Here is a 13,658-nt window from a genome sequence, read left to right as displayed (position 1 = left end):
TATTTTAATCAAAATATTTCAATATACGAATAAAAATATATTTATATAAATGTATATTTATATTTAGATGTATAAATAAAAAAATATATTCATATATTAATGTATGAATCATTTATATTTTTTGAATATTTTATTTTTAATAAGAAATTAAAATTATTAATTATATTAGAAATACTCAACTTAAGATTATATATATAATCATGAATTATAAATATGAAAAATATAATTATTAAATTTAGTTTAAAAATATATAAATCTTAAATTTATTCTTTTAAAATATTGTATCAACTAATATTTAAAAAATATATTAAATCTATCAAACAATTTATCAAATATAATATTTTTTATTGTAAAAAATATAATATTTTTCCATCATTTATTGCTTTCAAATTTTTTGCCGAAGTTCAAATCTCATTATTTCCATTTTCCATTATATTCTTTTTTTTCTGGCATTGGCCATACTATTAGTATATGTATTATTGTATATCTCTTAACACAAATGATGATGTTAGCTTAGTGGCTCCACCCTGTATCTTTCATTTGCGTGACTCAGGTTTGAGTTTGCCCAAGACCCAAATTTTACTTCTTTGTAACTTAATTTTCTTCTAATTAGGTGGTGACATGTGTCACCAATAACATATATCATGATCATGTGTTAACACATGTCAGATCCTGGTTAAATGATTAATTTATTAAATTTTATTTAATTTAGGACCAAGGTTGATAGCATATATAAATAATTAGGTGGTGACATATGTCACCAATGACACGTGTCATGATCATGTGCTAACACATGTCAGATCCTAATTAAATGATTAATTTATTAAATTCTATTTAATTTAGGACCAAATTGATTATATAAATAATAAAGACTGAATGTATAATAATGTCAATTCCTTTTAACTACCACTTCATCATTTGTATTAATTGGTAACGACTAGTGGCTTAGTTGAAATAGTTAAATAATTATGTTGTATGATTGATAAATTTAAAAGATCGATGACAAAAGTAAAAAGGGCTAGATAGTTAAGTTGTCAACCTAGTAGTTTACACTTTTATTTATACGTCAAAATAACATTTTATAAATTTAAAATTCGAATTATTTTCAACCTCTTCTATATCCTAACTACTTTTTTTAATTAAAACATTTCTTAAACAGATAAGAATTATACTATTATATTTATATAAAAAATACGTATCACATGAAATAAGATGAAATTAAATAATAATAAATCTGACATAATTGAATTTAATTGAATTATTTTGGAATTTAGGGTTTAGAATGAAATTGAATTACTTTAGAAATTGGGGTTTAGAATGAAATTGAGGACTACTTTGTAAGTTTTAAAAGTTGAGGGACCTAAATTCAAGTGTCTGAAAAGTTCAATAACCTTTTATATAATTTTACCCTAATTTCTAACGGTGGTTTAAGTTGAGGGACCATATTGCAAACGGAATAAATGTTGGGGGACTGTATTGCAAGTTTTAAAAGTTGGGGGACCTAAATGCAAGCTTCAGAAATGTTCAGTGACCATTACTATACTTTACCCTTTTTTTAAAAATATAGTGGAAAATATATTTTTAAAATTTTATTTTAAAATTTGAATATTGAGTTGCTATCAAAAACATATTTTTTTAAATAATTAAATGTACATTTTAGATATTATTTTGAAATTGTAAAATATTTAATGATATAAATGAGAAAAATATTTAAAAGTATATTTAGAAAATTAAAAATTTAGTATTTGAAAAAATAATTTAAATTAAAATTTACTTTTGAACCTGAAAAATTAATTGTTCTATATCATTTTTAATCCTGGAATATTTTAAATTTTAAAAATACAATTTAAAAAACGACGATTAAGAAGAATATGCATGCTCCTACACGTATTGGATTATTTGAGTTATTTTTAAAATTTTAATTATTAAATTATGAGATTTTTATATTGTTATGATTTGGGATCTCGTTGAAGTGAGATTATTGTTCATTCTATTCATAAAGTTCATTGTCTGCTAACGTGCAACTCCAATTTTTATTTTGAAGAACACGTAGCATGGACATGGAGACTTAAGAGAGGACTAAAAACTATGAACAATAAAAGTAATTTCGTTCCTATGCAAATCCAAATAAATTGACTTTATCACCATCAAATCCTAAATTCCCATAAATACCAACATGGATTGTCAACAGAAACTCTCAGAAATACAAAAAACACAAGCCCTGCAAATGCAAATTTTTAATATCATCAAATAACTTCAGTCCGGAAGCTGATATTACAAAGGAATCATACCAACTCCCAAGTTGTTTTTTATTGCAAGCAGCCATGCCATGAAGGCAAGGCAAGTCAAGCATCAAAAGCTCAGCCAGATGCAGTCTTTTTCTGCTGGAAAATGACAGCATAGACGGGAACAAACACACCGATGCTGAAGGCTGTCAAAACTCCAAGAGACATTTTCAGCTTCTGATGTTTCATCCTATCCAAGTTGTACATATGCTTAGCATGAAGGTAATACGGTTCATCATGCCCGTGACCTCCCCCCATCCTCTTTACTCCAGTTGAATGAAACCCTCTATTAGCAGCTGCCACAAACACAACCAAAAAAAATAGCTCTCTTGATTTTGAGTCTTACACATATTATTACCAATAAAATATAGATAACAGCACAAAGGCTGCAGTTCCTCTTCCTAAAAAATTTCAACATTTGAGGCTTATGGAAAGTGCCCAGAAGCAGATGAACCAAAACAAACACAACTTATACCCACAACCAATTTGCAATATTGTCAGCTAAACATAGGATTCATTCAAACTCAAATTACACTCCAGAATCAGGGGAATCGTTTTCCACTCTCAAGTGGAAGACATTCCACCCAGAAGTATTTGGCAGTTTATTTTGCATCACTGTCAAAGACAAAGAACTCGGGAGAGGTCAAACCACAACTAAGTTAGCAAATCTCAATTAGAAAAAACAATTAGCACTGAACAAAAATAGTAGATCCTACGGTTTTGAAGAATACAATTGTCAAGAGAAAATTCCTTATTCTCCTTTCAATTAGAAACAAGTAAGACAAAAGAAAGCCTAAAGGCCCTAAATTATTAGTGAAGAACAAGGCTAATCTGGTCATCCACTCGATCTTTTGTTCACTTCCTCATTTTTAACTTATATATATTCCATCAAAACTTGCATATACTTGTACAAATGTTCGTAAATATATATAGCATGCCTAAATTCTAATCAAGTAAATAAAGAGGATAAAAGAAAATAATTATAAACTAAAAGAGAATTATACTTCAAGACATGTATTAACAGATACATAAAATTATTTCAAAAGTTACCCCGAATAAAGGTACAAGGACATCCATAAAATTTCTTCTGATAAGCCTATACTGAAGGCTATAATACTATTGAGTATGAAAATAATATATGTATATATATTACTGTCTAAATATGAAACACTTTAACAAATTGAAAAGGGGAAAACATCAAAATGTCAGAGTCAAAGCAAACAACATGAAAGAGAGTGTTCTGCACTCATTTGCTGAGGAAGAAACATTGAGCGTCAAATTTTTTTTTGATAGGAATAGGAGGTCCCATTAAAAGCCTCCCTCATAGTTGATTCTTGATAAGTGGCAACTAATTGAGGGAGGAAAAGAGTACATCAATTTATTAATAGACCAGAATTACATAAGATACACATTACCTTCTAACCCTGAATAACATAAGATAGACATAACACTCTAACCCTCGATAATAAAACAGAACATTAATACAAATAGCGTTGGGAAACAATGACCCATCAGCCTAACCCATCCTCAGCTAGTTCATCTGACTCAACAGAAAGCCTGCAACACTCAACCGATCCCCTGCTTAGCTAACCTGTCGACCTCCATATTGCAACTCCTAGGAACCCATCTAAGAACGACGCCCTTAGCAGTAACAAGAACTCCAATTTCCTCCACCAAATTACTGAAAAAAGTAGGAGCAGGTTGCAGCTTTAAAATCCAATCCACTGCACATTTGCTATCACTTTCCAAAATAAGTCTACCTTTGTTAGCCCAATCGGACGAAAAGAAAAAGACCAATCCATTCTTAATAGCTTTCAGTTCAATCAATATAGGGAGACCAGGCCCTACTGCAGAAGAAAAATTAGCTAAAGAGCAACTGAAGGAGTCTCTCAAAACACCACCAATACCACCCTGCATCCCATCTCCAGTCACTGCCCCATCAACATTGAGTTTGAACATATCCGATGGTGGAGGAGTCCAGCCAATAACCTTCTTAGTACTCGTACTAGAGAGAAGTTTATCAGCCCGCGTAGGATCCCCTACTAGAAGGTCAGTCTGAATCCGAACCCCAGGGTATTTAGCTAAGAACCATTTCGCCAATCTAAATCTAGTGATAAAGAACATAATAGTAGAGTCACACTTGCCGTTTTAAAAAACAACCAGATTTCTTGCCTTCCAAATAGACCAGAAGATGACAGCTGAAATAAACCTCCAAATAAGAGAATTATGCCTTAGGTTCACCACGAGCACAAAATAGAAGAAGGGTCTTGAGGCAACACCGAAGAGATATTCCATAACCTTAGAAATTTGCTCCACAAATCCGAGGCAACAGTGCACGATAGGAACAGGTGTGCAATAGATTCATCATGAGAAAGACATAATGGACACAGAACATCGAAATTTGAATCCCTCTTCTCTTCAATTCCACTCTAACTGCTAATTTCTGATGACAGATCTGCCATAAAAAAGTTTGTACTCTAGGAGGAGCCAATCCATCCCAAACCTACTTCTTCCACTCAAAACTCCCTTCAGACCTACCATGTAACGACAATCTACAAGATTTGACCGATAACATGCCATCCCCCTTTCCTGACCATCCCATGAAATCATCCACAGATCGTGACAGCGAAATCTTGTCAATCAATGACATTAAAGCGATCCACTGGTCCAATTCCCAATCACACAAATTTCTTCTAAGTTGAATGTTGCAAACCCAGACATCATCTTCATACTCACCAAACTCAAAAACCATCCCCCATTTGTTCGTCGACAAAGCAAATATTTTGGGGAAATGGTTTTTAAATTGAGCGTCAAATTTAATTAGAGAGTGTTGAATAACAGCCAGTGGTCACCATAATCAGAACAAAGAGTTTGCCAGAATTTAAAAAAAATGTTGAACTTTCAAAGGTATAGTACGCATATACACAAGAGATGAAGGTTGGATAAATGCAAAATAAGAAAGCATCGCATACACTTGAAAGTTGAAAACAGAAAATGATGTTTTCTATCATATAAACAAAATTCCAGCATGTAAAAGTCACATAAACTACCACAAAGCCATTGAATAGCAAAAGTATCCATTTCAAATGTAAATACAGATTATGGCACTAAGGTAGCGGCTATGATTTAAACAGTAACATCAAACAAACAACACCAGGCACCTAAGCAACCCACAAAATTAGTTAGAAAAATAATCATGAATGCGTCAAGTCAACAATACTATTCATCACAATGTCATTCCCCATAAAAAAATACTCTCATTGTAATTAATACAAAAACAATATAGCAGTCGTAGAGGTTTTTCGAAACTAAACGTATAAGCAAAAGCAGATTAAGGCCTACTAGAAATCAACATCCTATGACCACATCGCAATTCAAAATGAATATCTAAACCTATTTAATAAATCCCTTAGGTTTTTCTGTTTAGAAATAAATGCTTATACAAAATTATGAGCAATTTACTAGAACTTTTACCCTCATAACATAACGTTCATTTAGTCGTTGAAATAGATAATGGGTATTCAAAAGTTAATCAATCTAACCAATACCCAATCCCTTAAAAGCATGTGTAGAACTTAATTGTCATGCGATTTTTAAATCCAATCAAGAACCCCGCAAACATAAATCGGCAACAAACGAATAAAAAAGGGGGGGATACAAATACCAATTAAACAGATATGTATTAACAGTTATGAACCCTCGATTTCAGCTAAAAAAGAATTCTCAACAGTTACATGATCATCTTACACTACTTTCCTGTATTTTCTCAGCTACCAAACAAAAGTTAAATACAAGAACAGAAAAATCCACCAGCGAGTCACTAACCAGACTTGTGGAGAAGTAATTGAGAGGACGAATTCAGAAGCTTAGAAGCCGATCTAATTCCACCGTTCAACGCCATGGCTTTTCTCTTTCCACCAAAAAAATAAAATAAAACCCAATCGACTGCTGTTTCCTGAAATCGCTGGCCTTTCACCCTATTCTACCATCAGAGCTGCTGACTGTTATAATCTATACTTCAAACGTGTGGGATTACACACGTGTGATTGGGGTTGAGTGGACTGGTCTTTAACTCGTGAAAGTAATTGCTATTGGTTTTTTTTTCCTCTGACAAACAAAGTATAATAATCTGAACTTTTAATAACGTAGAAATATAAGATTGTTGCAATCGTAAACATATAAATTTATTTGAGTAATTTTAAGAAAAATATCACTTAAATTAGTTAAACAATAAGAAGATAACAAATGAAAATGATGGAATATCATAATTTTATGCTTAATAAAAATTCTATTAATTAATTCTTATTTTAATTTTCTATTCCTACTTTCATTTCCCTTCCTTGTTAAAAATTCCAGTTATTACTAATTTATTTCATTTCTATTAATTTTAAATTAATTTATAACACCTTCTTTGAAGTTGGTATCCAAAAAGCTTTTATTTCTAAATTGATACTCAAACTTTAATTATCTATTCTGTTGTTTTTGTTAATAATTTTAACTTTTGAATAACACAGAAATAAGATTGTTTGATGATAAATACATAAATTTATTTGAATAATTTTAAGAAAAATCCCACTCAAATTAATTTAAAAAAAAAGAACAAATGAAAATGATGAAATACCATAATTTTATTCTTAATAAAAAAATTTATCATAAAATGAATGTCATAGTGAAGTTTTAAATAAAACCTAACAAATTAGTAAATCTATATGAGTCAAATAGAGAATTAGTAAGGTTATTTAGGAACAAAAATTATTTAGGTATCAATTTAGGATAATGTTTTTAGTTCAAGTACAAACTAGGGGAAAGTGCCTAGTTGAGATATCAAGTTGGGAATGTAACACCCCAACCCGTATCCGACCCGGATACGAATCCGAGGTGTCACATTGACCTTTTAAAACATGTACTTGTATAAAATAGTGAGTAATTTAAAACTTTTATAACATATAAATGACTAATTTACATAAAAGACATTTTCATTATTACAAAACCAATCAGAGCATGTATATTTCACTTATTTATTTACATATAACTATTTGAAACATTTATAAAATTGTTCATAGCTTAAACAATATATTCTTTTGAAAACATGCCAACTAGAACTTTATATACTAAAATACATATTATTCACCTCTTTTCTGATCTGACCTTTAGTAAGGAGAACTGACCTGTCTTGCTCCATATTGCTCTTTACTCTTCTCGAAACCTACGTGTAAATCACTTACACGCTAAGTCAAAGACTTAGTGAGGCATATAAACATATAAGGTAAACAGTAACTAATAATCATACATAAACAATTGCTACTATCATTTCATACCACTCATACTTTTACATGTAACAAATATATGCATACATATATGTCATTATCATTCATATCTCTTATCTCATATTCCTATGATCTCTTATGTCCATATCATATAACATATACCATAACCAATTGCACATATACATATCATGTCATGTAAACCATATATATATATAATATCATAAAACACGTACACCCAAGCAACTATATTATCATATTCATTTCTTTCTTATTTTATCACTATTTTTGATTCCTTTCATCATATGGTCTTATAAGTTACCATTTGTACAATCAATATCACACAAGAAATTCCACAAGGAAACAAACATATTATCATATCACTTTATTAATATTATCTATTTAATAGCCCATGATACACATGCGAGAACTAAAAATATACGAGTACATAGAGGTTGTGCACTAATGTTGTCACCACAGCTCATATAATTGCACCGAAGTGCCACATATAATTGCACCGGAGTGCCGCGTAGAATTGCACCGTAGTGCCATATAATAATGTCCATAAGGACCACATATCATTCCTTAAGAATCATATACATATGCCAAGGATGAAGTATGTGTCTCACCAGACTTCACACGTGTTCCAAAGAATACATATATGTCCCGAAGGACCACATAGACCCTTGAATCTTGGCATGCCAACTATACCCCTAGCTCTCATGACACATAACATGGGCATTATCTTTTATATCCTTTTACATATTCATGTAACCATATCATATATTCATATAAGCTCATGGTTTCATTCACATATACATGTAATCACGTAGTTCATGTCAATTCTCATATGAGTTCATATTCATATAAACATAGGATTCACCCTCATGTATCACATATACTTTCTCTTTCATATGGCTCATAACATTTCTCATGTGTTCATATGGCATGTAAATCATTGTCATCTTATAATGTTATCACATAAACATATCATCTTACAATACATACAAAAACACATCAATACCTATATTCACATATACCTATCATTTCATTATCCTTATTATTATTCTTATCATCACCATTAATCCCTTTTACTTACCATATTCATATCAATAACACATATACTCATGCACACATATAAATCATAACCAATACATACTTCTATGAATTCATGTTTTCACTATTGAAAATAGACTTATCGCAAGTCTTATTTTCCATTGAACCTCATATACTAAATAATGTGCACTCACCTGAGCCTTGTTTGCTTTGAATCAATCTTAATCCATAGATTGTTTCGGAACAAGCTTCATTCTATATCTACATCATAATAATACAGTGATACATATCAGTATACTAATTGATATCTTCTAAATTGTCACTTTTTAGGCTAAAAGAAAAGCCCATTTCATCTTTTAATGAAGGTATGAATCGATGCACTGCACAGTGCATCGATGCATTCCCTATCGGTGCAACGATGCACTACCTGTGCATCGGTGCATAAAATACATTTGATGTTTGTTTATTAATGGGATGCATTCGATGCATGCCTTATGCATCGATGCACTAATTGCATTAGATGTTTTTAGATTAAAAGAGTGCATCGATGCACTACCTGTGCATCGATACACCTTCAAACAATTTCTGGGTTTTAACCTTGATGCATCGGTGCACTATGAATATGCATCGATGCACTCTGCCCAGAATCCTATTTTTGAACCCGAAAATTCATTCTTTTTGGATTAAATCCTTCATATTTCAACCCCTTTCATATTCCTAACTTACATATACATAATTAAACTCATTAATATTCATTTATCTCATCTTTAACCTTAATATCCTCTCATCTTTAGGAATTTCAAGAATCATACCCTATTTTCCACATGTTTCAAATCCAATTCTAACACTTAATACTTCTTAATTAAGCTGATGACAAGTCAAATTTAGCTTCAAGTTCAACTTATCAACTCCATTTGGAAATTCACTCAAGAACTCCAAATCTTTAATCTTCCCTAACTCATTTATCTTTTGATTTTAAGATAACTTAAGCTTTCCTTAAGCTTAAGTATCACCTAAGAATCATAACCCAACTTTTAATTCAACAAATAACCAACTAATTAAGAAACTCACCTTTGAGCTGGAGCTTCACGCACAAAGAAGAAAGGAGGAGAAGAAAACTCTGGAAACTCATTTCCCTCATTTCCCACGTTTTTATATCCCCTAAAAGAGAAATAAAAATCTTCTCTTAGAAAAGACCATAATACCCTTATTACTTTCAAACTTTACTATTAAATCCAACCTCAAAATTCCCCAATTAAAATTCTAAACTTTTAACTTATTTCGAAATTGAACACAATGCTTTCAAAATTCACCTTTAGGTCACTAGCCTGATATTGAGGATGTTACAAATCTCCCTTCCTTTTTAAAAATTCGTCCTCGAATTTTCACTGCACATCCTGATTACCAATCTTTATTATTTCTTTATAACTTTACTAATTAACTTCACTTATACAGAACCTCATTCTTATCGTATCTTGCTTGTATTTTCTTCCATCAAAATTTTCTTTAAAACACATAAATATTTCTCTCCTTGCCTATATCATATCTATATGATCAAAATACACAACCACATCCAGATTCGTATCTCATTTGATTAACTTACTTTATGTTTCCTTCAAATCTGATAACTCTAACATCCATGTCATTACAGCTAATTAATAACAACTTTTCAATCTAGGGCGTAAGTCCTGATCAAATTAATCATAAACATCATTTCAGTTAAAATCAACCCAGTGTAATTCACTTATTGAACCCATACTCTCATTCATATACATTATTATGCATTGTCTCCTTTATTACCTTTCATTTCAATGATTAAAATACATAACCATATCTCAATCCACACCATACATAATTAGCTTACCCTGAAATCATCTTCTAATCCTTTAACTTTAATACACTACTATCTTATAACTCTGTTAGTCAACATCGGTTCTTCCAATCTAAAACGTAAACCTTCATCGAACCATTCATATACATTCTTTGCAGTCGTAATTATTTCAACAATAGTTTACTCAACTAATCAAATAAACATTCAATCTCATACACCATGTCACTTCCATTATTCAAGCTTAACATTCTAACTTCCTTTATTTATAAACTGATCATTGATGTACCCATACTTAAACTCTTCTTATCAATCCTTAGTTTTACTCAAACATTTGAATCCTCACTTCCTTAACTCTATCACATTTGTCGAAACGATTTTTTTCTAAAAGGTGAAAATGTGAGATTTTGAAAACCACATTAATTTATCTTGTTCAATCGATTTTTAAAAAAAAAACAAAAAACAAAACGATTTTTAAAAACTCTCGTTTCGAAAATTCTGGATTTTCTTTACGATCGAAAAAATACGGTTCAAAGAGTCGCCACCAATCTTTAATTAGGGTGTGATTGGGCACCCAAAAATATTTGTTATTTTAAATAAAAATTATTTTTATTAAAACAACAAGTTAAGTTCTGCGTTACCAAAATCCGAGTTCGGGAGTCGGTTACGTGCAGGGAAGGATTAGCACCCCCACAACGCCCTAAAACGATACCTAGTCGATTAATTAATGTCTTTGCATTGAACTTTACAAATTCGAACTTAATTTGATTTTTGATCCCATAAAACAACGATGTAAATTTAAAAACATTCAAAAGCACTCAAACAAATTAAATTAACATTACCGAGTCGTTTTAGAAAGATAAAGAGTGTTCGATTATTTACAAATGTCGAGACCAGATCTTAAAAGCTATAACAACCTTTTCTCGATAAATTTAAATAAACGAACATTTCCTTTTCTTTCGTTCCCAAATTTTAGGTGACGAATTAATTTTTTTATTTCACTTTTGGGATACATTTTTATTTAAAATGGTCAAAACGACCCTCTAATCAGTTAAGACAGACCACTCAAGACAATTTTAAATTAAAAGGGAATTACCCTTTAGTCCGATTATGTAATATGTCGAGTTATGCACATGAGGGTATCATACAAATTTACTAAAAAACATACTCGAACAAATGTTTGGACCTAAAAAATAATATATTTAGAAGAATACATGCACATGTGAATATATATATATATATATATATATATATACATATCTATTTTTTAAACATGCTAAGCGATTCTCAACATTTTAAAAATGACTAAACTTATGTACATTACAGGCATTATAATACGTAATAAATATCTACAATGCTTTTTCAAATAATAATTTAAAGAAAAAATGTTTATCACATTATGCGTAGTATATGCATGAAATATTGGTACAAAAGATTAAGTCCTATTTAATATTTAAATACATGCAGACATACGACTACACATATATCATATAATATCCTAGATAAAATAAACATTTCGAATATATGAATTACTATCCATGAATGAAACAAAAAACGTCACCAGTGGTTCATATCATACCCACACTTGCCTATAAATATTTTATATTATAAATGACGAAAACATGAAATAACTAAGGCATGCAACCAAATGCAAGATACTAAATAAATGAAATGAGTTTACTGTAGGACTAAAATTGAATTTTACCCTAAAATGTTAGTGACTAAAAACTAATTTACCCAAAACTATTAATATAAAACCTAGCTAAATAACTAAACCTAGACTAATCTGACTTCACACAAAACACACCCAGCCATTTCACGCTTCCCTCTTCACTCTTCCACGCACGGTGTTGCCTTGCCCAAACATCCATCGCCGCTATTCAAGCCTCTCCTCCCTCCTATGTCTTCGACTAGAACCCAAGAAATAGAACCTAGAACCTCTTATTTGTTTTCACTACACTCCCTCTCAAACTCATCTCTTCTCCTTCCCTACGATTGCATATCACATAAAACAGAACCTCCATGGCTGCCATCCACTGCGCAACTCTCTCCAAAACAAAAAAAACCATGACCGACGTTTGGCCATCACTCACCGACATAGTATCCTAAACCGACCACCTACGTTCTATGACATCCTAAACAAAACCTAACCGAAGCAAAACGGCCATCACAACCCTCCATCGCTCAAAGCCCCAACAACGGAAGGAAGTATATCGATGAAGAAGTAAGGTAAAAATTTCATTATAGCTTTCATTTCAATGAACAAATTTTGTTTCTAACATTTTCATAATACATATTTTTTAGATAATTCTTTCAAACAAATCTCCTAAATCGCCTCAAAGATGCTAAGTTAACAAGCTTCTGCCCTAAGGATGTAACCATGGCACTGGAAATGGCCCCAATTTCTAAGGTAAACATACTGCTATTCCTTTACGCTTTTGATTTGGGTTCGATTCGAAACACATACACACACAAGAACATTATGAAAGCAATGGAAAATGAAAATAAAATAAATACCCTTGTTGATTCCGTGTGTTGTCTGGGTTCGACGAAATGAGGGAACTCCTCTGTTTCCTTTGATTTTCAAATTCTTTTTGTACAACCGTTTGATCTTTGAATACAAGGGAAAAGAATGTTGTTTACACTCACTGTTTTTATTTGTTGTTTGTATGTAACACAAAACAACCAAAAATCCATACAATCTTTCGTGCCTTTCTCTAAAAAAAATTGTCTCTCTCGGCTCCAATCCCCCCCTGTTGTGTCCTCTCTGTGTTTTCTGATCGTTCCCCCCTCTGGTGGTTAATTCCCATTAAAACAAAACCCCATTTACAGTTTCTTTTTGCTCATGATCATGACCCCATGTTTTTGTAACTCCTAATAACTTCTTATTAACTCCACATAACCGGTTCTAGTTTCCAGGAAATCTTCATGTGATAGAAGCTGTTCTGCTGGATTTGGGCTTCTAAATGGTTTGGTTTTTTTCCGACTTAGCCCCGGATAAATAGAGCATCTACAACATTACTATAATCACAACATACAACTGTATCCAGATTCACTTCATATTTGGTTATCATAACCTACCATATCTTGAAATCTTGAAATTTCAATACATTCCGTCCCATAATCTTGTTAGCCAACGCTAACTCTTTCCATCTTAAATAAAAAAAACAGTATCTACCTCACTTGATACATTTAAAATACTTCTTATCCTTCACCTTATTTAAT

This window comes from Hibiscus syriacus, unplaced genomic scaffold (assembly GCF_006381635.1).
Source record: "Hibiscus syriacus cultivar Baekdansim isolate YM2019G1 unplaced genomic scaffold, ASM638163v2 tig00110505_pilon, whole genome shotgun sequence".
Lineage (NCBI taxonomy): Eukaryota > Viridiplantae > Streptophyta > Magnoliopsida > Malvales > Malvaceae > Hibiscus > Hibiscus syriacus.
The sequence above is the reverse complement of the archived record's forward strand: the minus strand, read 5'-3'. Positions refer to the sequence as shown.